This window comes from Lonchura striata, chromosome 1 (assembly GCF_050655825.1).
Source record: "Lonchura striata isolate lonStrDom1 chromosome 1, ASM5065582v1, whole genome shotgun sequence".
In the NCBI taxonomy this organism is placed as follows: Eukaryota; Metazoa; Chordata; class Aves; order Passeriformes; family Estrildidae; genus Lonchura; species Lonchura striata.
The window spans coordinates 1,388,070-1,413,789 of NC_140703.1; the positions used below are offsets into that span (position 1 = coordinate 1,388,070).

Sequence of the window (25,720 nt, forward strand, 5' to 3'; positions counted from 1 at the left end):
ATATCAGAAGCACTAAGTCTGTTAAGAACAGAGATTACTTGAAAAAATTGCTAAAAATAAACACCAAAATCTTCTCCCATGGCAATTTTGATTTTTATGTACATACATTAATTTGTTTCTTAAGCCTGAAATGCACATTTTAGAGCATCTCAGAAAAATACCACACATTGGGAGAAGGTATCACAACCTATTTAGAGTCTGAAGATCAAGAGTGTGAACACATTAAAAAACTACATTCAATATTTGCATCTTTCTAATAAGAAGATAGGGAAAAAGCCACAGAAATTATCTAAAAGTTTGCAAAGGACATATTGGACTCTGGTCTTTAAAATCTGTGATTCAAACTTGTGTATGTTTCAGTGTGTGTAAGGATGAGGCACAGGTCAGGTGCAAGGCTCAGAGTAGCAAACAGGAGTAGATAGAAGAAAACCTACTGGACCATGGAGTTTCTCCCTTGCAACAGAGAGTTGTCCTCCAACAGAAGTGGCAACAATTTTACTTCTCATTTCAGATGTCCAAAATACAGAAAAGGCTTCATTTCCCTAGGAATGTTCTATAAAAGTTGCCTTGTCATAAACAAAATTATACTTTCTACTCATTCAATAACTCTTTACAGCTCAGTGCAGTAATTCCTCTACTGAAAGATGCTAGATACTTGGCTAAGACTGAAAAAGAACCCTAAGGCACCCAGTTAGGTAAGAGAGAGATGAGAGCAGATGAAAGCCTAGGAGGAGAGTTAGAGGGGGCTGCAGGAAGGTCTGCTGCTTCAGGATGATTCCAAATGGAGAACTGCCCACTCTCCTTCTGTGGTAGGTCTCAGCTGCACAGCCCTTGGAATAAAACCTCACAGCACTTGTGAGGCACAGCTTGGAGGAACTCCAAAGACTGAACAGGCAGAGAATTAACCAGCTCCTTCATGCTCCCACAGAAAAGTTTATCATGGGAAACACGGCTGGTAAAAGCTGAAGGTTGTACAGACATTCTGACAAGGGAAGGCTCCAGCACCAGACTCTTGAACCATAACCTGATCATCAACTACAGCAACAAGCAGATAAAAAACAAAAACCAAATAGTTATCATGACTACTGACAGATGTTAGGGGAAGTATTCTGCCATAGAAAACTTTTATTCCCCTCCCCAAAATAGGAGATTAAAAGTCCAAAAGGGACAATAACACTGAGATTACTCAGTTAACTGATTTATGTCTGCCAGATTTGGCCTAGCAACAGTTACCTTCTTCCACACTCTGCCTTTGGAGAAGGGAAACTCATGGAATCCAGAAACGTGGTTTTCAAATGTGTACATGAGCTTGATAAGATATACCTTGCACACCTCTGCTCTCATTCTCTGACCAGCACCCACCCAGCATCTTCAGCAGAGACAGCATCCAACTTAAGGCACTGCAAAAGCACATCACTAAAGCTGCTCTTTGCCTTATTTACTTCCTTGCTTACTTTACCTACCTTCCAAGTCACACATTTTGCTTGAAATCACATGAGCTGATTAAAAACCTGCAACTTAAAATAGAGCTCTTCACTTTTAAAAGCAGTCAAGGTCTTTGGCTTTTATATGCTAAAGGCAATTCCTTAGCCTCAGCACTTTGATTCAGAGCATCTTCAAGTCACTGGGGAAAGGCACATGCCCCACAAACGTTATCAGGTACTAACAGGTACTAAACCCTGTTTTTTCTTTAACTACCCTTCCATTTCAGTAAACTGTAATGTTTACCATCTCACTTGCACTTCCTTACACGATGCTTCCTTCCTCCCCATAGTCTGTGAACAAAACCAGAGAACCTTGTGAAAAACGAAATAAAACCTAGCAGAAACTGAGACCATGCACCCTCCTCTCCTTTCACTCTGATTTGTCTGCTAAAAATGTCAGGGTTATCAGGAAATTCTGAGCACTGTAAACCTTATTCTGATGTATAAATTTACTACTATTAAAAAGACTTTTAGGAATGTTCAGATCCTACAATTTGCATTTAAGTCATCAGGAAATTGGGACATCATTTATTAAATGTTTAGACAAGATTTCACATGTTTCTCATTTCAAAATTTCATCTTGCATCCAACTGAGGAACTGAGAAGCAAGACCCACTCCCTGAAATCCTAAAATTCTCCCTTTTTTTCAACAGTCTTGCCAGCTAAACTCTGGATGTCTCTGTTCTGTCAGACAGGAGAATGAGTCAGTCTGTCCCTAACTGGCTTTCTAAAAGGGAAACGGAGAAGTTTGACGACATATTTGGATAAATACACTTACCGGATAAAGTTACTTAACTTTTTATATCTCTAAATTTGCTAGAAACCTCCAAAATCCTTATAGGCTAGATTTAAGTATAGCCAATAAAAACTAGAGGTTATAAATAAACTTAATGAAAACCACTCTATTAAAACTCCAAGGACCTTGTAAACATGCTTATCAAAGCTTATCAAAGATTTACCACTGTAATACAGCACCACACCCATAAATCCATGTTATTAATTGCTAGTCATCCCCACCTCTTATTGAAAAATCAACCCAATATCCAGTTTTCTTATGGTCTGTGAACACAATGTAGCAGCCAACACTAGCTCAGATTCAATTCCTCTGAAAAGACACTGAAAACTGCTGTGATCATCTGTATGTGCTTTAGGTCTTCCTGAGTGCAGCATTTGGCCTAGAAATAAAGGATGATTGAAATACACAGAAGTGAACCTACAGAGGGGTACAAATGCTGAGCTGATTTAGCTTCCCTCAGCTTAAACCCTCAGTTTACCACAGGGTAAGAAGCTTTGTAAAACCACCGTGGAATGCATCATTTCTTGCAATTGCAAATAACCAACAGCATGGTGTCTAACTCAATAGTTTTATCAAAGGAACATCTCTTACAGACTCAAGATCCTGATCTCTGTGAATTCCCATCTTCTTTAGCTCTGTATTAACTTCAGATGCAAAGTAAGAAAAGCAGGCATTCCAATACAAAGAAAGACAAGGAGACATTCCAAAGAAAGCTTTTACTAGTTGCACAACATAAAACATTCTTTTACATGAATCAGCCTGTTTTCCACATATGCTTGTAAGGATTATCAAATTTTAAGATTAGTTTGGTCTAAATTTCTTGTTTGCAACCAATCTTAAAATTCAGCTAATTCCATATAATACGAGATTTCATTGCCAGCATTTCATTAAAGTCTGTAGTTTAATTGTCACATATGCAAATATCTGAGTCTCAAAACACAGAAACTTGACCTTGGGTATTCTGAATGCAAAGACAGGTGGTTTTATGATACACAGCAGGTATCCAGAGACTTTCTTAGAGAAAACAGAGCAGCTGTTCATGATAAAAATAACAACATATGTTGTTATTTTTATCAACATATGAATTCTCAAAGTGCTTGGAGAAAAAAATTAGCTTTTTAGCCACCTGACAAGACTGTCTCCATGGCTACATCTTTGAAATAGTTCTAGTACCAAAGCACAGGTTCTGGCATTACAGTCACATTACATAAAGTAGCTGAGAAAATGATGCAGAAATAAAGAATTCAGTTTCATTAGACTGTGGAAGACATTTGGAATAGGGATACACAACTTCACCTGAGGGAAAAAAAAAAAACCAAAAACAAAACAAAAAAAAACCACAAAAAAAAAAAAAAGAGGCTACTGGTATTTAAGCTTAAAATTGAGATGAAGACTATTTAAACTTAACAGAAAGCTGGCACATGCAAGCACAGTTCAGGATGATGCACCAATTAGAGATGCAATCATTAAAACTCTATTCTTGGAAATAAAGCATTTAAGTAGCTAAAGAGCATTTCAAACAAGCAGAATTAAAAAAACAAAACAAAACAACCAAAAAAAAACCTACAAACCAAACGGTCAAAGAACAAGGGTGCAAGGGCTTCTGTGCAATTTCAAGAATCCAACATGAAAATTAGTCTGTCCAGTTGTAAATGTGGCCATGGACAGAATGTGGTTTTATACTTCTACACTATGTGAGAAAAATATCCAGAGAAATATGATTATACTGATGGATAAGTATTTAAATCAAAATTAGAGAACAGATTATGCCGATGTAGGAGCTGTACAGCTGCAACAAGAAAAGGAAAGCAGAAAAGTGGAGCCTAACAAGAGAAATGTTTTTAACTGTGTAAAAGCATATGCAGACCTTCTGTGAGTTGAAATACATATATAAACAGATAATCATATAAGTGCTAGACTACTGATCATCAATCCAAAATGACGAAGGCTGAAATCGGAATCTGGAGACCTTTCTCCTCTGAACAATGAAGTATAAAATTAATTTGGTTTGTTTGTCACAATCCCTTTTATATTTGCATTGACTGACTAACAGTGTTGGATCCCAATGTTTTGGAAGCCAAGGAGCTTTCCACATTAGACTGTTAATGGAGAAAGTCTGTGAAGCCATCTGAATCCAAAGTAGAAAAAGCTTTAAATCGAATTTGTACAACACAAAGCAACAAGTCTAGTAGCACTTTACCAGGACTAAATGGTATTTAGGTATTCTAAAAGAACTTGCAAGAAAAACTGATGAACTATGAGCTGGTGGGTTCTTAAAGCTAACAGGGAAATGGGCAGCACTAGTTCTTAACAAGAAAAGGAGCTATAGTAAAGAAAAATCTCCAGCCATTGGAGGGGGAAGCAGAGTGATGTCTCAAGTCTGCTCTCCTTCCCCACCTGTCCTCAAGCAAGGTTTTGCTGTTCTCCTGTTAATCCTGGTATCTGAAGTGAAGCAAGACTACCTGGGCTTAGAGCAGTTCATTTACCCCTCTCCCAGTACGGATATGTATCTCTTTAATGTGCATAAAAAAAGCCCTTGAGGGTTTGACTATTTACATACAACTGTTTGAAACTGATATTTACAAAGACCAATTTTAATTGAGTTTCTTAGCGTGTGCACCTGTCCATCATCATCCCATTTTTTTCATCCATAAGCTAACATCAACTAAAATGCCAGAAAGAATCTCCTGAATTACTAAATGTCTACTGGGCTCTTGGAAACAAGAGTGTCCAGGATATTAAGCAAGAGTGCAGTCTGACCCTGGTAAGAGTATGTTGCAGAAAACCTGTGTGTTCCTCCCAACAGTGTGGGAAAACCTGGTAGCTTGCAAATTATTGGACAAGAAAACAATCCAGTCACGAAACAAACTTCCATAACTAATTTAGTTTCACTATACAAAGACACAGCTTTTTTTCCACAAAAAAATAATGCTGTTTTTACAAAGAGCTACCTATCCTTATTGCACCCAAATGTAGAAGCAATATCAAAATCTTGATTTGCCATTGCAAAAGCTGAATATTTGGGTAGCTGTAGAATATCATAACCTTCACTTACTCCTTCTTTTCTTTCTCAAAATCAAAGAATGAGATCATGGGAACTCATGCACAAGTCTCTTGAAAATAACTATAATGAAATATTTAGTCAGAATTTTAAGAAATAAGTACTAGCACGTGGCGTCATAGCTTGAAAAGAGTTCAGGCATGCAGCCTTCATCCTCCTGGAGAGCCGCAGCCAGACTTCGCAACGAAATAAGGCATGCAGCAGCTCATAAAAATAATGGGGAGAGGAATAAAGATGCTGAGCTCAAGGGAACAGTTAGACTTTTAAAAATTAATCCAAATAAAGCAGAGCTCTCCTACCTCCAAGAAGAAAGGGAGAGGTTGTTTTTAAAAGAAAAATACTAAAAATATCTTCAATCACATTTATCTCAGAAAATGCTGGAGAGAACATATCACAAGTCCTCTTCAAATGAATGCACGCAAATAAAAGAGCAATTAGACAAAATGTATATGATGAATATTTAGGTCACTGAAATATCTTCAATAATTAGGACCAGAGGAATGATTGGATCCCAACACAAGATGCCACTAAGACCAGGAATGCAGAAAAAAATCCATCCTGAAACATTTGAACACCATTCCACTTCCCTGTAGCATCCAAACATCTACCTTAATTATTTAAGAAATTTCTCCTGTTATTTTGTTTGTTCAGCTGTTATAATTGGAATGGGAAAGAAAAAGCTGATGATTTGCTGTGTAACACTCAAGAAGTCCTTCCTTATTTCATACAAACTCCTCACTTTCTTGCATGAAATGGAATGATGATGCTGTAAGTCATTACAGGTGCCAAGCCATTCTCACAGTCATTGCATTCAGAACAAACACATAAATGAGAGTACAAACAACGACATGCTAGAGGACCTTGTAAATACTTCATAAGGTATATACTAAGCAGACATTCATCTGCAAGTTTTGTGCATTGGTTTCTTTTATATATATGTGTTTATTCTATTTGATCCATCTGTTCTCAGATACATCAGTTCTTAATATTAAAATAATTAGATTTCTTTTTCTGTTCTTGTCATCAACTCTGTAAAGAGTACATATTTTTGACATTATTATGTCAAAACATATAGCTCTGGTTGCAGCTCAAAAAAAATCCCAACCTTCTCTTCCTATTCAGATTACCTTACTGTTCCCCATTCTTACATGAGATGATCTTATGACAGGTATATCATGGCACCTTCTAGTAAGCCTAACATGGAGCAACTTCTGTCCTCCTACTGCTCATGTCCCCCCTCTGCTCTTGAGTGTAGCTGTAAATGATGTTCAGAAACAAAAGATGAACTCTGTTCCATGTTTGGCATTCAAGGCAGGATTCAGCCCCTAGATCTGAAGTGGAGGGCTCTGTTCAGATCCTCCACTCTGGGGCTGGTGCCCAAGATGCCAACGTTGTCTATGGAAACAGAGCTCCACGCAAGTGGCTGAAGACAGGCAGCCTCACACGCACTAAAATCCACTCCAGAAGTGGTGCCTTGTAGGTAACACAGCCAGGTCACTCCTCCTTGCCATAACCTCTCTTTGAGTAGGCAATGTGCAGAATAAATCTGTACTGGGCTCTTTACTTACACCACAATAACCTGCAGCAAAGCCTCTTTTAGTCTCCCTTGTGTGCAGGTATTTACCAGTGGCTCTGATCCAGCTTATCTGTTTCACACCTACAGCATCTGCCCGTTCAGATTTCTTACCATTCTACTTCTGCCTACACATTTAGACTTACCTTACAGTTTTAAGGAAACGCCCTCTTGAAAGAAAATTAATTCATCAAATTGGGGGGAAAAAAAGGCAAACAGTAAAATCACAGAAACTCCTGAAAATCAGACATTTCATAGAAGTTCACTAAATTGCATTTTGCATTCTGAGTTTGGACCAAGAAGAATGTGATAAGCAGATATGGCATGTATGGTGGAATTTGTGTTAGTACTCACCAGGATACGCTTGGTAGTAAAAAATAAAACAGTTAGGAAATTGGTGCCAATGCCACATGGTTAAAAAAAAAAAGAAATGTGATAAAGAAAAAAATTCTTTGATTACTGCTGTCTTTTCTCATTATTCATGTAGAGATATCCCTATTTATAAGCAAAGGAAGGAAAAATATATAATGACATTTTCATGGGAAGGGGAAAAAATACAATCCCTATTTGATTCTTAACTGTTTGGCCAAGTTTAGAGTTACAAAATGTGTTTACATTAAGAACCTGAGGTTTGTTTGAATGTTTATTTTATAAAAGTTCCAAGTTGAGAAGCTTGCAGAGTGAATTGCAGATACTGTCAGTGTACATTACAGGTTTTGTTTACCACAGCCCGGTGCAATGAGCAGCTGGCCAAGAGCCAAACAAAAGGGCATAATTTAAAACACTCAATCAGTTATATTCCGAGACATTTTGTTTAGTGTTTAATAAGCCCTCCAGGGATGGAGAAATGACTAAAGCACATTGTCCTGAAGTGAGCTAAATTGGTCCTCTCTCGTCACCACATTTCTGGGAATTTGACATTAATGCAGCAGATGAACATAAGTGCATAGATATACACACATACATTTATACACGCTCATATTTTTGCACATATAAATATTGAGGTTACACTTCATTTTACAGGTTTGCACATCTGATGTTCTTTGTGGCTTTCCACCTTTCAAATGAAACATACATAGCCAGTGAAATTTCCATACCCATTTATATATTCAGCACCTACTCTCTCTGCAGGATTTCTTGTTTTATATGTTAAAAGTCAATCAAATGCATCAACCACAAAGCATCAGGAACGGAGAGTGAGGGCTGGTCAGGAACTTTAGTTCCTGTTCTTTAGTTTACCTTGCATTATGGAAAAAGAAAGCTTCTATTAATATTAAAACAAGGTAACTCCAAAACTAAAAGTACATCAAAAAGCTTGTTTCTTTTATTGATAAAGAGATTATGACACTCCAACTACAAATTTCTAAGCCCAAAAGCTTAGGAAATTTTACTGAGCCTTTAGATGCAACATAAAGGCACCAAAATGGTTGACTCTTGTTTCTGAGGATTCAGCAGCATGCATGAAAAGGAAGGGAAAAATATTGTTTTAAAATCAAATGTATTTCTGATTATCAAATCAAATGAGACATTGTTATAGAACAAATTATTCTGTCCATGCTTACCCTACAGTTTGCCTCCTACATTTATGTTAAGCATCCTGTGTTAAGGGTCCTGATATTACGCTAGAACAAGTATACTAACATGTTTTAAAAGCCTTCTTATTCTCTGCTTCCAAGTCACTGTGAAAGAGCAATGGCTGTTGTTGGTGCCCTTAATAAACAAAAATCAATATGAAAAAATTAAGAATTTTTAATTCTTAAAAGGAAGCAAAGAGAAAGGAGTTTGTAATGCCTATTCCCAGGCAGGGAGGAATCAATCAGAAATGTAAAATTCCTGTCCTGATGACCACAATCTCAAGTGCATTTAGGTTTCAATTACTGTCATCTACTTACAATATTGAAGTATTTATTTCATTAGTATACAGGTAAGATATTTTTGCACGCTTTAATTTCTCCACACTAACATCCTAGGAATTTACATCTTTTAAAAACATACAAACATTCTGCTTAAAAGGAAATTGCATAAAACAACATCAGAAGACATTCTAGACTTTAAAGCTTAAATATTTACATAGGATCTCTACTCTACACATGTTGCGTCCTCCTCTTAGAATATTTACAAACTTCAAATTATAATTTGCAATAAACCCCAAAGCATTAGATTTGTTCTCTTTAGTTTGTTCAGAGAGCTCTCCAGAGTATGCAATTCTTAATCATCTCTGGGCAGAATTTCAACACAGAACACAATCTACAACAGCATCAGCACTCCAGACTGGATAGGGAAGTAAACAAAAATACTGATCCCCAAGACCCATAGAAGAAACTCATCCCAGTACAGTAAACCAATACAGCTTATATCTGAGACTGAAAAAAACAACTCCAATGACACTGGATAAAAGTGGAAAAATTTTGAAGAAGCTGAAATCTAGTCCCATTAGAAGTTGCAGCAAAGAGAACATCTCCTCAGCATTAAAAAAAGCAGACTGACCCCTACCATGATATCCAAATCCAACTAAATTTGCAACTATACTCAAAACTGTTCATACCTACTGCTGTGCACCAGCACAGGTCAGACACACAGAAGTCAGAGCTGCACATCTGCACAAAGCTTTTTTTCAAATATCCAAAGCCAATACTTTAAGAAGCTGATAGTTCAGTAATAACAAGAGTGACTTTTTACAGGGCAACTAATTGACAATACTCCTGGTAAGAACAGGATCCTAAAGCTCAGCTATCTAGAGAAGGATTTATCATTTTATTAGGAAAAGACAAGATACTAGTGGATCTTAAGATAGGTGGCATAAAAGCATAGATTTCAACCTTCAGTCAGGGAGGGATGGCAGCAGTGGCTGTCTCTCTTCTAGCATTTGCTGTATGGTGATTGAAGTAAAATGGAGCAGTAGAACTGGTCAACTCAAGAAAAGGAAAGGGAAAAAGGATGAATTCACTGCATTTCACAAGAAATAACTATGTGTGCACACGTGTTTCATACCCAGCAAGCAGTCCACGTGCCCCTTTGAAATCTGCCCTTCTACTGGATGGCTGCCACCCACGGCACACAGCCAGGCACCAGCCCTGCTGCTTGAAAAAGCTGTACAAACCTTCTGGAGCTTGCCACAACCAAAGGTGCCACACCTTGAGACCAGAGTTACACGGTGCTGGAGGACAAGGACACGGGAGCCATGCACAGATCCCTTCTGACACCTGGAGTGGCTGACAGTTTGGATGCTTTAGCCAATGTACTGAAGCAAAAAGCTTTTCCTCAAACGTGACAAATCCTCACAGCATTTTACACTGCTGTGATGGCCAATCCAAGGAGAAACTCCAATCAGCTCAAGTGTTTATGATACAAAATGTATTTCTCTCCTTAACCATTGGCTCAGAAACCAAAACATGATGAGAGCAGCAGAAGGACCAAACCTCTTTAAATGCACTCTTCAAATTGATGCAGAATTAGGAGGCAGGGCCTCATAGAAAGGATACATGTCCTTGTTCCTTCTGACCTGCATCACTGTAGTCCACACATTTGCAGGATTCTGCTTCCATGGAAGTGATTCCACCACAGTCAATTTACAAAACTAAAAGTCAACAATCAAACAAAATAACCCAAACAAATTATAGGGCAATTGAATGCATTTGCATGTAAGTAAAATAAGACATACAGAAGCTACCAAATTAAAAATATTTAATAGTTTTCCAAAAACTTCTTTTAAAATGTCTCTTCTTTCTTCCCAAACAAGCTGTGCAGGTTCCTCTCTTCACATAGTTAGAAATTTGTTTTTTTTTTTTTTCCTTTTTAACTCCAAAGATTTCTGTGAATTTCAGATGCATCTTCCTGTCTTTTTGGTAACATAGGTGACAACCAGATTAGCATAAATAGGTTTCTTTTCAAAATATTTGTTTTAATTCATTTTGCTGACAGTATTTGTGATGCCATTTACTGTGGTAGAGATACTGGCTCCAGTTTCTCAAGTTTTCAGAGTGCTACTTGTTAACACAATACTAAATATGGAGGCTGTTTTCATTGTTTTGACTTTGTTTCTTTAAAAAGCTAGAGCTGGCTTTTTATCTATTTTTAAAAGTTTAGAAGCATACTTTCTGAATTTAAATAAGGTTGGTAAGGCATCTGCCCTTCACTCCCCAGAATAAACTACAATTGCTAGCATAATGCAATCAACTTACCAGTATTTATAATCTCACATAAGACTTAGCATCTCAAAATTAGACCACTAGACCGTAAAATCCCAGAGCCAGAAGAGGTCAGAAAGGAGAAGGAACAAAATTAAAATGTCATCGAGTCAATTTTCCTTTTCCATTCAAGGCCTAAGATCCCCATGGAGTAAGGGCCATAACGAGACCAATCAGTTGCCAAGTTACAGTTCTCCAAGGGCCTCACCACTCTTCAGAAAAGAGGCCACATTTCTGAAGGCAAATGTGGTAGGAGACCTTCTCCCAGGGTTTTGATAAATCATTTTTCAATAGAAAGAAAACAGACTGATTTCCTCCTAAGCGTTTTTGAGAATATCTTGTTTGGATTGCAGAGTTGTCAGCTTCAGGCCAAAAAACATTCCTAAACACACATTTTACATGTCATCAGAAGCTCCACAAGAGGTTCAACCTTGACCTTCCCAACAACACTCTCCCTTGAAATGAATTATTCAACTCAGGGCACAAAACTACCTGAGGAAGCAGAACTACCCACATAATCTCCACATCATGTACAGTTTGAGATTCTGCATTCTGCTTACAATTGTGCACAGACATATGCATGGGTAGAAGCCCTTCCTAAGAATAAAGCCAGCATGTACTTCACGCTGGAAACACTATTGTGCATGATGCCTGTTTCCAGGAAAGCTATTCTATTCATTAAGCAGTACATCTTCTGTTGCATTAAGCCATAAACATTCTAGCTAACTCAATATGGCAAAAATAATAATAATAAAAAACCCCACACAAAAATGAATATTAAAATAAAGGAGGCTTTCAATTCTTCCTCTTTTAAAATGAGAAGATGGATGAAGATTGGTTTGCCTATTTGCACCCAGATTCCCCCTCTAGTCCTTGGCTGAGGCTCTGAACCTCTCCTATCACCTTCCACTCCCTCAGAGAGCAGAGAAATTATGAAGGCACTGTAAGATGAAGACCACATACAGAAAACCTGAATAAATGGAGCATAAATTTTTGTCTTTAAATAAATCAGTCCCTCAGAAGTTAAGTGTACCAATTATGTGGCTAACGTTAGGGCAACAAATTTTTCCTTGCCTTCCTATTGCCATACGCCTGTCATTTTTTTCCTACATTTTCCACTCGCTGTTTCAAACATATGTTGCCACTTAAATGCCAAGAAAGGAATCTCTGAATTACCCCCTTCAAGTATGATGGAATGGCAGACTGAATGGAGCCAGAGAGAGCACCATTAGCAGTTGTTCACACTTCTGTTTTCCCTTAACTTCCTCTTCTCCAAAGTTTATTCTTCCTGTGCAAGGGGACATAGAACTATAAAGCCATCTATGACTCATGCTGCAAAATATACAGCTGCAGCCATGTACTGGAGAAGCAATGTTTTACCTTTTTTTTGTTTTTAAGGCCACCTTTAAGAAACTTTTTCTCCTTCCAGTTTCCAGATGCAAGGTTCCTTTGTGAACCCCAAGCATCAACACTGAAGATCCAACAGTCCTTTCTTGTAAACTCACTGCTCAGTTCACCAGTAGCTTGTGCAGTCTCTCTCCCTGCAGCTCCTGCTTCCCAGGGTCAGCTTGGGCACATTCACAATCCCAGAGTAGTGCACCTCAAATAACATCTCTGACACTACACATGCCTTTGTTTTTGTTGTCAGGACCATGAAAAGCTAAAATCACACAGGTAATTCTTCAGAAAGGTGGGCAGAAAAAAAGAGTAACAGATGAACGTAGGGGTAAAAAATGGATGTATCCACCAAAAGAGAAGTGAGCAGTTACCTTGGTACCATTAAACAGAAGTAATTAGTCCATCAAGAAATAAGTTTTTTAAACAGGTTTAAAAGAACCAAGCATTTCCAAAAGGAGTCACTCGATGACAAACAGCACAAAAGTAGATATGCTGGCCAGCCTCAAGAGAAGTTTCATGGAATAAAAAGTGTTACTAAACTAAGTAGAATTAAAGTAAAACTTCATTATTTTCCTTTCACCAGTGCTCTTGAATTGATCATCAGCATCACAATCACTACATGACAATACCTGATCTTTTCTTTTTCTGGTTTTGATTTTAATTTCTTTGGTTGGTTGATTTCACATCTTTGGGTTGGTTTTTTCTCTTGTTTGGTTAGGGTTTTTTGATTGTTCATTTGTTTTTAATGTGAGGAGATGCAGACAGAAGTCTGCAAATGAAAAAAAGGGAATCATAAATTCAATGTCAGAAAATTACCTAAATTGCACAATCAGAGACTACAGAATTACCTTTTACCTCCATTTAAAGTCTCAAGAGCATAATGAAACCAACAGAGATGCGCAGACTGAAACCTGGTATTTTCTTAAGTTTGCAAAGCAACTGTTAATTACTTAGAGACATGGGTTTATGCTAAGCATGGGAATTATCCAGCACGTCTTACTTTTATTTACAGTTTTGTTATTGGGTGACTCTTCATGGACATGCTAGGTTATTTTTACCTGGCTTTTAAGCCTTATTTTCATTGCAGAGTTTGATGTTTGTTACTTCCAAGGTGTCCTATGAAACTGACTGCAATTCATCTAGAATTATGCTTTACCTTACATTTCTGAATAGTATTCAGGACTAATTCAGAGAGGCCAAAAAGCAGAAAGGTCATGGGGCAAGCTCCACTGTCAAAAAGAGAAATCCTACTGGCTGATGCTTCCCTACCAAGACCTGGAGGGTGTTTGTGGTGCTGTTTTCCTTAACACATCAGTCACATGTATATTTAGCTCTCCAAATTAACTAGTAATCCTTTGTCCCAGTGTCTGCTCCACCACTGGTATAAATATCACTGGGAGACTGAAACAGAAAGATGCCTCCATGAATAACTGTCAGGGAGAAAACGTCAAACAGGCTCATTCCCTCACCCAACCCTCTCCTCTCCACTTTTCTAAACAGAACTGCTGATAAGTAAAAGGAAAGCGAGTTGGTAGGATGTTAAACATCACCTATTGCCCACCCAATGCATAACAGTTGAAACTTGCATTCATCAAAAATTTGCAAATTAGCTTTATTATGTCTACTGAGTGCTCATCCACACTAGGTCCTAGGTATGCATACACTGTGTACTTCACTGGACAAAAATACAAGGGAAGTTTTAAATTCTGCTGTATATGCCTTGCTTTTCACTTGAGGATCTTCAGTACTACACACAATTCTGTCCCAGTGGTCCTTGAAGAATCAAGGGGAGTATTTTGAGACCCACACTTCTAAAATCAGTATCTTGTTTCAAGATTTTTATGGAAGCACTGTCCATCTGAAATTGATGTGGTGAAGAACTGGGGGGGATTCTGTGAAATATTCAATATTAATTATTCAGTATTATTCAATATCCAATATTTTATTTCTACGGATATGTTGGGACAGGCACAATAACAGAAAGAACTTGTCAATGAGCTCCCACTCTTCAAGAAATATACCTCAAAAGCGAAGTCAATATTGATGGATTACTCAGTGGAGCCTAATTTAGTCTGGGAGCAGCACAAGAGGGAAGAGAGGAACAAAACCCACGGCCTTGGGTTCAGTCAGTATTTTCCCTGAAAAACAACTTCCAGCCTAAAAGGTATAAATACCTAGAGGCTGACTAGCAGTTTTAAAGATGGGTACAATTTTACCCTAAAGCCACATATAAAAACTGCATTAAGACAACACAGGAAATCACATGTTGATCATCATAACATAAAGCTCAGATTTTTTTAATGTAGGGGTTTTGTTTGGTTTTTGTTTTTTTAATGTGGTCTCATTTCCCACAGAATAAGGACTTACCTGTTTATTTAATTTGGTTTATGAAATCCAGGTTCATTAAAAATAGACTGAGATCACAAAAAATACCATGACAATTACCATGACAATCAATAAGTGACCAAACTTTGGTATCACTTTCATGTAGCTTGAGAATTATAAGCTCTATATTATACTTTCACAAAAAAAGTTCTTATTAAAAACCAGATCAGTTCTGAATTGGACCAATTAAAATCACCAGACATATTTTGCACATATGGTCCTTAACAACTGAGTAACTCTAAAATGTACTTAAATTAGCTCAGAAAGACAAATTTAATATTCCATAACCAAAAAAATTTACTTCCAGTATTTTTAAGTGGATCATTTTCCAATAAATTAAAACCACAGACTGGGTGGAAATTGGTCTACCTCCTTTGAATTCATTAACAACAGGAATTACACCACATGAAATTTCAGCAAATCAGTCTATAAATATATCCATAAAACTCTTCTGGTCCTTTCTCTTTGTTTCAATACATTTAAGTGCATTTACAGAAAGATGATGAACTCATTAAACCAATTTAAAAATCTTATTTTCTTTAGCTACACCCTTCCCAGGCTACTATTTCACTTCATAGCTGTTGATAGGATGGTTAGGAAATGGTTAATTCTGCAAGATTATGTCTTCCATATGCAACTACCATGCAGCATTCCACCCTAAGGGTACAATCAACCCGTAAAGGCTTTGTTCTGATTATGTAATGCATGTATTTGATATCCCACTTGAGAACTCTGTTGGATGGAAAGACAGCTCCAGCCTAGTGACTTTGCAAATCAGATGATGTAACATTTCTTTGGAAGTAACAAAACATCTGAGCTTGCTCACTGTGAACCACAGCATTCAGAAGCCCAAGCACTTTTCAGTCTGACCCACTCAGCTGCTCAAGCTGTGTCCCTTCATGGCTTGCTTGCTCTGTAGCACTTACAAACTTTCTGACACCAAGAACAGAATCACGATTTTCTTCCCAACTAGTCACACAATCAACGACACAGAACAACCCAACTTCATTTGAATTTACAGGTTCTCAAAAAATTGAATCAAATTCTCTCCCAAACTGCATTTATGAACCAGAAAGAAAAAATGTTTCCTTTAAGCAACTTTTAAAAATGTATATGCCCAAAAGGCAGCAGCCAAAAGAACACCTAAGAGATCTGTGCATTTCCTAAGAGAGAAATAACATGTGGAATTCCAGCTTGTACCAATACACGCATAGCTTAAGCGTTGTCAAAGTGTTTAACTTAGGATTTGCATTCAAATGTTGCACATGAACACATTCCTGGTACTTTCATTGTTCATCAAAATGGAAAAACTAATAACCTATAAATGTCATAAAATCATGCACACATACACTTTAAAAGGATTGTCACTTGATGGGGTTTTAGATATAGCAACTTTCATAGTTCAAGTCAATGAAGAAGTGTTTTTTAAAAGAGAAGAAAAGTTTAGTGTAAGTAAAATATTCAAATATATACCAGAAAAATGACAATAGGGTTCTGTTATAAAATCACTGTCACTTAAGAAATTACTGTGAGAGAGATAAAACAATGTCAGGATCAGAAGAATGAAGACAGAAAAAAAATCAAACCCAAAGCTCTACTAGAAAACAAAGTGAATCTTTTTCTTCATTATGAAGGATGTGATCATTTTCTCTGTCCTCGATGCCATGCAATTGACAGTAACAAGTTGGCCCTATTTGAAACACAAGATTTCTAAGATAATTCCCTGCAGAAATGCAATATCCAGGCATTTTCCTTTCTAAACTGAGATTAATGTCGAAGTGAAAAGCACACAGTTGTGATTCTGTGTGCATTACTTCCCAATTCTGGACCTCTTCCTTTTCCCACTGACCTCCGTCAGGGAACAAAAGTGCAATCAATGATCCTCCCTGCATTCCAGTACAAATGCTAAAAATACCTCTAACCATTCCTTCCCAATCACTCCATCAGACACTGGAATCTTCACATGGCCCTCCCTCCACCTTCCAATAATCCACTCATGGATTTTCTTCTTCCAATAGGACAAAAACAAACTGGAACCTCACCTGACCAATGTTAGGCTCTCTTATTGGTTTTGGCTCCTAGATGTACATCTAAAAAACAGAGAGAGGAACAGAATAGCACAAGAAGAGAAAAGAACTTCCTAATGGCTGGTGCAGTAGTTAAAAGAAAAAAAAAATCCCAAACAAGGGATTTGGTGATTTGGTGTCTCTATTATACTACAGTTATGGAAAGAAACAAATGATTGTACTTGCAAAAAGATTCACAAACATGATTCCCCATTTCTTTTTGTATTACCTATGTTAATGCTATTCCCTGAAGTCTGTAGGAATTCACTACCAAAATAGGGCAGCTGTGCTGCTTTTGCTAAGTACCTAAACTAGACAAGATGATTCCAGGAAAGTCCAATATCGAAGCAAAGTAATGAGTTTGATGAAATGATCCAAATTCTATGACATCAATACATGTGGAACACAGACCAGGACATTTAAAGCTAAGGTATCACAAACAGCCCTCAGATATTCGTTCAAAATATTAACTAGCTGAAAGAAATCAAAATCCACTGGAACCATGGTTCATTGAAACTCAGACACACCCAGAACTCCTCTGTGTAAAAGTGCATAAACTTCAGTGATTCCCAGCTGATCTGGATGCACTTCAGAGCTGCCTCCAACCCAGACCCTGCTCTCCACGAGCAAACCATGATCTCCCAGCCACAGCCCCTGAGCAATGCCTGTTCCTGCTCCAGGGGTACCTATGCCTACCACAGCCACGCCAAGAACTGCAACCATCCGGCACACTGACTGCTGAGAAAAATTAACTTTGCAACATTTCTGGGCATGACTTGCTTTCATTTACATACACACAGATAGCTAAAAGTTAAGGCTCCACTTAGATTCCCAAGCCCCAAGGTCAAAGCAATTTTATAGCTCCCAAAGTGTTTATTCTTGTCGAGCTCTGTATAACCTTATGTCACTCTGGACACATCTTAGGCTTCTAGCAAAATAACTCCTCCTATTTTGGGAGTGTTGGATTCATGTATGTTCCTCTTTACTCAGCAGCAATATCAAGGACTGATTTGTTTTATGTGAAAATCGCCTCTGCCCATCTACTGTGGAAATTTGAAATAAAAACAATTAAAATCAGAAAAACAGAGTAAAACAGAAAAGAACTAAAAAACTTCATGCATCCCAAACTTGAATCAAACTAAGAGGTTATGCACAACTGGATCTGGATTTAACCAGTATACCGTACATTAGGAATTCAAAAATATACTTGCTCTTTTACAGCTTTCCAGTTCTAGGCCTCTGTCTATTGTAAATGGAATCAAGACATTTCTGTATAATTTTAAAAGTTAAACACAAAAAGGCTGCATAAGTACTATCATAAGTACTGCAATACAATAACTAGAACCACTTTTCTGTCCTTGCTACTGGCTACAGTTATGCACAAATATTTACCTATATATATATTTCTGTATTTACTGGAGAGGGGACAGGGGGAGTAAATATAACCTGAAGACCTACAAATTTACAGTGCTTAAATCTTTGTTCTGTAGAGTCCCCAAAAGTACTAAAGTCTATGTTTTTTTGTTGAATCAATTTAAGAAATTTTCTTATTTTTTTCTTGACTAATAGTACAGTCTGCTTATAAGATAAATTACTAGCAATTATCAAATGTACTATGCCATTTCACAGCAGAATATGCCACTACAGATTTCACTTACAAGAAACTGTATTATTACAAGAAGGAACCCAATAATCAATTCTTTTTAATCAATTCTATGCAGCTCATCCTGACCACACTTTTTATAAGTGCAATTTGTATGGACTGTAAGTATCTTTCATCTAATTAATATTAATCTTCGTATTAGAAGCTCCTGAGTTCACTGGCCAGAGCAAATATAAAGCAGAAATTATGCTCTGTCAGGATGCTTTCAATCAAATTACCCAGGGGAAACAATGTTAAAAGGTACAGAAGCTTCATCCTTACAACTAAAAATAGGTAGCGGAACAAAACCGGCTAAAAATAAAGTACTCAAAAACTAAAAAACTCTACAAAATAAAGCAGACTATAAAGCAGGGAAAGGTTGCAGGGAAGACTGTTTAAAGAGCATAGGATTTTAGGGACTAAAAGAAAAATTTGCCGTTTGTTCAGGTGCTGGAAGGGAATTTCCTTATACCATTTTTTTTGTGCTTTAGCTCAGTTTTCAAGCATGAAGCAAGCTGTAGGCTATTCAAGCATTTAGTTCATCTCCTAGAAGACTTTCTTAGTAATAGTCCATCCTGTTGACATAACACCTGCAGACATGAGATCAATAAAAGTGTTCCCAGATAATGACACAACTTCAATATTGCCGAGTTGAAAGTAATGGCTCTTAAGGCTGATACGTCTCATGCCAGCTGCTGTAAAAAAGCCAAATTAATACCCTTTTGTATTTGTTCTCCTTCCTCACTCCAGGGTTTTGTAAAATTTTTGTTGCAGACTCTGGAGCTGTGGAGTGTCTGAGTCTGCTAAACACATTTCCCCAAGCCCAAGAGACTCCTTGAACAGTACCTGCTGTGGGCAAGGCTAACACAAAGAGCTACATGTGACTACACCCTAGGAGGTCAAGAAATTCTGTAAATACTTTTCCAGACAGAGAACTGAACCACACAACTAAGTCACATTTCTAAACTATGAATCCATCAGATAGCTCAGCAATTCTGAATCCCAAAGGGATCAAAGTTTTATGAGCTACATTACATCCCTAGGAATCTGCAATCTAAACCAGCCTGTATAGGATGCATTTGCCTCTGTGTTATTTCAACAAGTATTCCTTGAACAGGTACCAAAATCACCAATAACTTGAAGCATTGTGCTTTAAACAGGAACTAACGTATAGCTACTGAAGTTACAAAGAATAAGAAAAGCCTTTTTGAATGTATTTTTTACCAGGAATCTTAAGGTGGGGGGCGGGGGGGGGGGGGGGGGGTATCAAGGCAGAAAACATGTATGTTAATACATAGATATTGTAACATATCTTAAAACCCAAAGAAGGGCCTCTGAGCCCAAGAGCATGTTTGTGTCTTACTCCACTAATGCAGGCAGCCCAACAAAAAAATACTTTCTCTCCTTGCAAATTTTGCCTTCCTTAGCATCCATACTCATTCTTCTGCAGCCTGACTCCCTTTACAAAAAGCTGTTTTCACTGGGTTCATCAGTAAGAGGCAAAAGAAGCCTGTTCAACAGAATTATAACAATGACATGTAAGTTTCATGATACATTTTAATTCTGTATTCTCTCTACTTAACCACCAATAATGAAAATAAAGCATGACAGCTTTGTACTCCACTTTTCATAAAATCAATGGCACCAATGAGCCTTCTTCCAGTCCTGATGCTGTGTTCAAGCCCACACTCACCTGAGTGCCTGACAATGGCCTCAGGAGGCTCCTGTACACCTGCAAGCCCCAAGAAATGCACTGAATGCCAAATCCCTTCCACCGTGTGCTGGGCTTTGCTCTCCAAGCCATTGGTGGGATGCATCACCCAGCAACAAGTGCAGGAACACCATGTGAAGGGAAAGGCACAGGGGAAGACATGGTGCATGACAGAGAAGAGCTGAAAGAGCCTGCAATAACTTGCTTTACTTTTCCACCTCCTATCACCAAAGCTTTGAAAGAAACATTCTCCACTGGCACCATGTTCAATTCATGGCAGTGTGAAAAGTTGAGTCAACAAACCTGCACAGTTTTTATTCAAGTAAGAATTATACTGCTTTGAAAAGGAGTTGATCACTTTGAATAAAATGACTGAACTCATAGCTTAGAGTAATACATAAAAAAAAGAAGCAGGGATTCATGTGGAGTCAGACTTGAAGCTCAAAATGTTTCAGCCATACCACTTCCCTGAAGTTTTACACAAAGAATCTTCCTTTGACTGAATTCAAAGGAAATGGATGAAGAAAAGTAGTGCATAGTGTCTTTTTTCGCAGTCTAATGACTAAAGACAGACATTTAAAATATGTTCTATTTTCAAGCATGTTTACAGACATGAAACTGAGCACCTTCCAAGGTCCTAAGTCTTCACATGATTACAGCTCACTTTTGCTATTGCATTAATACTGAAATGGCTGTCATGCCTCCAGAAATAGCCCAAGTAGACAGGCACGCTTGTGGGTGGGGGGGGCCTGATAAAAAAATCTCACTGCAGAACCCATCACAAACAAAACAAACCTCCAATCCCAAACTTCTTAAAATACACTCTTGTACTTTCATTAACTAAAGAACATTATCTCATTTTATCACAGAGAAAAGATTACTTGGCTTTAGATGGTTTATACAGACTAGGGAAGGCATACAAATTAAATTCTATCCATCTGTGTTCATGATAAACTCTGCCATGCAAAAAATTGTCTTTTTCATAAAATGTTACCTTGGTCCCATATACAAAATGAAACCATCTCACAAGCAGATATGAAGCACTTACAAGTTCTCCTTAGAAACCATTCATAGTTGAGAGATACAGTCATCAACTTCCCAATACAGCACCCAACAAAAAGAGATCTAATTATCCTTAATATTTGGCTAGGAATTTTATTTGTATCTACCAAAAAAAAAAAAAAAAAAAAAAAAAAAAAAAAGGGAGTATAACAGAATCTGTAAACAATAGGAGAGTTAGAAAAAATATTTCTCCCAGCTGCCAAAAAAAATTAAAACCACAGAGTAATGGAGATATTAATCTCTTTCCATCCATGGTCCATAGTAAAAGACACATGAATCTGAAGAATGTTATCTTTAGAACTTTCTCCTGCTTCTGCCCCTTGCCTTCCACATGCATTTATCAGTTGTCAATACATTCAGACTGTAAATAAGCCATAATAACTTCCATATTTCTCTTTGCAATATTCAGAAATTAATCTATACATTAGGATATGAAACTCGAAAACATTTTATGGACGAAATCTAAGAGATCATCAAACACAATGCAAAAAAAAAGCCAGAAAATTTTTGAAGGACGCTAATAATCAAGAAATAATTAGAGTGAATCTTCTTCCACCGAGTAATGTCCAAACTCCCACAGATTTCAGAGACAAGCCTGAGCACACAGTGGAGAAAAATCCTTGAAGTCATATGAGTTATTAAAACATTAAATATCAGCTCCCATTTATGCAAGGCAATAAAATTCAACTTGTCTATTCTGCATATGTTTCAGTTCTCCAGGTATCACATGCAAAACTTAAGCAGACCACCTCCAAAAAAGCAAACAGTTCTAAGTAATGTAAAATACTAATAAAAGCTTTGACAGTATTTGTACTTTAGTAGATATTTATTTTTGGAATATGAAAGTAACCTAAAGATTTAGACCCCAGGGAGAATTTCAGAATCCCAAGCTTCAACAATATCTACATGAAGTAAATGTGACCAAGAGCCAGATTCAGGCAAACATTGGAATATATCATTAAAATCAGACTTCTGCTGAAGTCCTTTCCTTTTTCAACAGAAATACACAGGGCTATGTTTTAAGTGCTTTGTTGAACTGAGGCCCAAGTTCTAATTTCCTTTATTTATCTTAGATACAAAATGGCCAAAGGAAGGGGTCAAATGCTGCAATAATAGGTTATGGGTTTGAGGACACTGGAACTGCTGCTATGAAATGCCATGGGAAGAAAAAGGAAAGAGGAGTTTTGTGATGGAAGTAATGGGTGGAATTCAGATAGTTTAAGATAAAGTCTAAACAACTGCCTCAAGGTCTTCTAGCTTATTTGTCCTATCTTCTCCTTGTCTCATATAATCTTCCATCTTCCCAGCTTCTATTTTCCTAAAGTAAAATCCTGCAAGAATGTGGGCACAAATAACAATACCAAACGATAAGCAGGGACTAGAAAAAAGTCACTGCAAGCAGCTGCAGTGCAGCCCTGCATTGACAGGAGATGCACCAATGATTTAATATGATTTTCTTTTGGTCTTCAATTTCTACAGTCAGCAGTTCCTTTTGCTATCACAATACTTGCAAATGCACCAATTTTGTGCAAAACTATGTGTAGTAACTAAGGAAACAGAATTCATTTTCAAGAAGCAATAGAGAATGAGACAGGCATAGCTGCCTGCCTAAAGGCTTTTTTTTTCCCTCTTCAGTGTAGTTCACCAGTGCCAGGATTCCACCTACAGATACTGAAAGAAACTGTAAAAATGCAGTAAAGGAAGGTGTCTTTGCAACTCAATTCATTGCCTCAGATAAAAGTAAGTTTTTCGTGTCTTAGTATTTTAATAAAATATCCAAACCCTTAACAGGGCTTGGGTAGCACTGTACAATGTCCTTTAAGTCATAACAATATAAAAGAAGGAAGTCAGGCCATTATACACTCAGCTGATGCTCTTTGATAAAGTTGGTTTGCAGAAGGTCACAGATGTGCACTTTTGTATTGCAGAGAGGAATTAACTAAGAAACGAGGAGTTTGTATTTTGGCCATCCCCAGATGTAAACACAGACTTATAAACAGAAGGACTTGCATTCTCTATTCCCTGTTCCCAGACTACCAATACACTTATCACCAGCACTATCTGAGCCATGTTCCTCTGAACTCCAGCACAGAAGTAGATTGTGAGGATGAATTTTTGATTACCAGCTCTTGAGAAGTCCTCGTCTTCAAAGCTGCTTATGGCCTAAAACAACTGTTTCATGCGGCAGAACAAAAATGCAGACAATTGTCATATAGACTAGAGAAACAGGGTGTGTGCAGGTGAAGGGAAAGTTGCAAAAAAAAACAAAGCAATTTCAAAGGCAAAGAAAGAAAAGAAAACAAATCCAAGTCAGAAACAGTAGTTTTCACCTCTAGGGATTTATTTATGCTCACATACATACATGTAAAAAAGGATGCATTCACATTTAACTCCGACCTACCTTGCAGTGACTAACTTCCCCGATCCTGGAAATCAGAACTGGATACAGCAGTACCCCACAGCCTGCTCTTGGTACCTTGCACCCTCAGCATCCTGCCATGTTACACAGCCTCAGCAGAAAGGCTGAGTTTGTAGCTAAAGATATTTTCTATACCTAGATGAGCTTGTATTTCAAATTAGCCATATTGGCATAATACTTTTGAGAAAAAATAGACAAACTGTTAGCCTCCAAAAACATTAGCCAAGGAACTGAATAGGCCAATATCAGCTAAAGGACAGGTTATTTTGCTTCTGTTTGGATTTGATTATTAACTCTCCCCAGAAAAGCCAATGAAACATCATCCTGGTCTGCCCATTAATAGATTCAAATAAGATGTTTTCTGTCTCCAAAACCATTTGGGAAGGGTTAGTATTAAATAATTTGAAAGTTTTCTGATGAGGTATCCAAATCTGAACTTTCTCAGAAACTTACAAAGAAGACACAGCAGGATCACCCATGCAAATAAGCAGCAGAGTTCTGAGGAAGTCTTTTACTCAGTAACCATGCAAGGGGTTGCCTGGAATTTTTCAACTAAAGTACCTTTTTCAGGCTACATTCAGGGTAAATATATGCAAGATAGCTAGAAGATGTCTGTCTTGTTAATGAAATGCAAACATCTTCATCACCATTTGTCTTCATACCTACAGACAACATCCCCAAATTAAGTAACTTGCCTTATTGTTAGCATTATGTTCAATATGACAAAACACACTAAAGGCAGGCAGAGAACGGCTTGAGCTACAGAGATGACTAAAATTCAAATGCTACAAATAAATTAATTGTGGATGCACCTACTAGTTCAAATGCCTTTCAATGGGCTAATTCACCCAGCAACATAAAAGGAATGTGTTTCACTGACTCCCATTAACCCTTAGTGGATTTTCACTAACAAATTTTGTACCTATTTCCAGTATTTCTTCCTTCTGTCATCAGTGTTTTTCACAGTGTACACTAAAGGATGGGGAATACAAGAGATACATTTTTAGTTTTTCAATCTAAATCGTATTTCTTGGCTTTCTGCCTCTTTCCTAAATATTAAAACAAACTACTCATTTCTTCAAGACCTTCTCACTAAAAATAGTTGGTTGGACTGCTTAATTGTGTTAGCTGAAACACAAACATACAAAAAAGGAAAGGGGTTTGTAGAAAAAACATTGAAGAGAAAAAAAAAATCAGATTTCATCTGGCCTTCCCATCATCACTTAAGAGAATTGTTTTGTAGTTACATCATCAGGAAATAAAATACTATCCTCCCAGGACCCCGACTCTTTACAGAAGGCAAAAAAAAAGGAAGGCTCAAAGTTCATATCCCCCCTCAGAGGAGTTCAGCTAAAGTTGCATTTTTCTGTCATAATAAAATAAAATAACCCAAACAAAACAAAACAAAACCAAAGAAAAATCTCTGTTAGAACAACTAATTAAACTAGATGACTTGTAATTCAGATTTTCCGTTTTCGAACTGTAGGCTGCGGGACTAAGTGGTAAACATTGTACCTAATCAGTAACAACTCCTAACGACTTTATTATCAGGGCTAGAGAGGAACTGCCCTAACCCAAACCTTCCGCACATTCTCCTTGGCTCTGAGCGGGAGGACAAACGCAGCCTTTCTTTCACACGGTGCGGGGCTCGGCCGGAGCCGGCGCCCGGGGCCGAGCTGCGCGGCGGGAGCCGAGCTGCCCGAAGGCTGCTGAGCTGCCCGGAGGGAGCCGAGCTGCGCGGCGGGAGCCGAGCTGCGCGGCGGGAGCCGAGCTGCCCGAAGGCTGCTGAGCTGCCCGGAGGGAGCCGAGCTGCCCGGCGGGAGCCGAGCTGCCCGGAGGGAGCCGAGCTGCCCGGAGGGAGCCGAGCTGCCCGGAGGGAGCCGAGCTGCCCGGAGGGAGCCGAGCTGCCCGGAGGGAGCCGAGCTGCCCGAAGGCT

At 37.9% G+C, this 25,720-nt stretch overlaps 2 protein-coding genes across 7 annotated transcripts in view; one reads left to right on the forward strand and one right to left on the reverse strand.

Annotated features, from left to right (window-relative positions):
• The window catches only part of CMSS1 (cms1 ribosomal small subunit homolog), a 217,674-nt gene that overhangs the window by 153,906 nt on the left and 38,048 nt on the right, over window positions 1-25,720 (reverse strand). The window lies entirely within an intron of this gene.
• The window catches only part of FILIP1L (filamin A interacting protein 1 like), a 183,655-nt gene that overhangs the window by 122,480 nt on the left and 35,455 nt on the right, over window positions 1-25,720 (forward strand). The gene's annotated exons all lie outside the window — the stretch shown is intronic.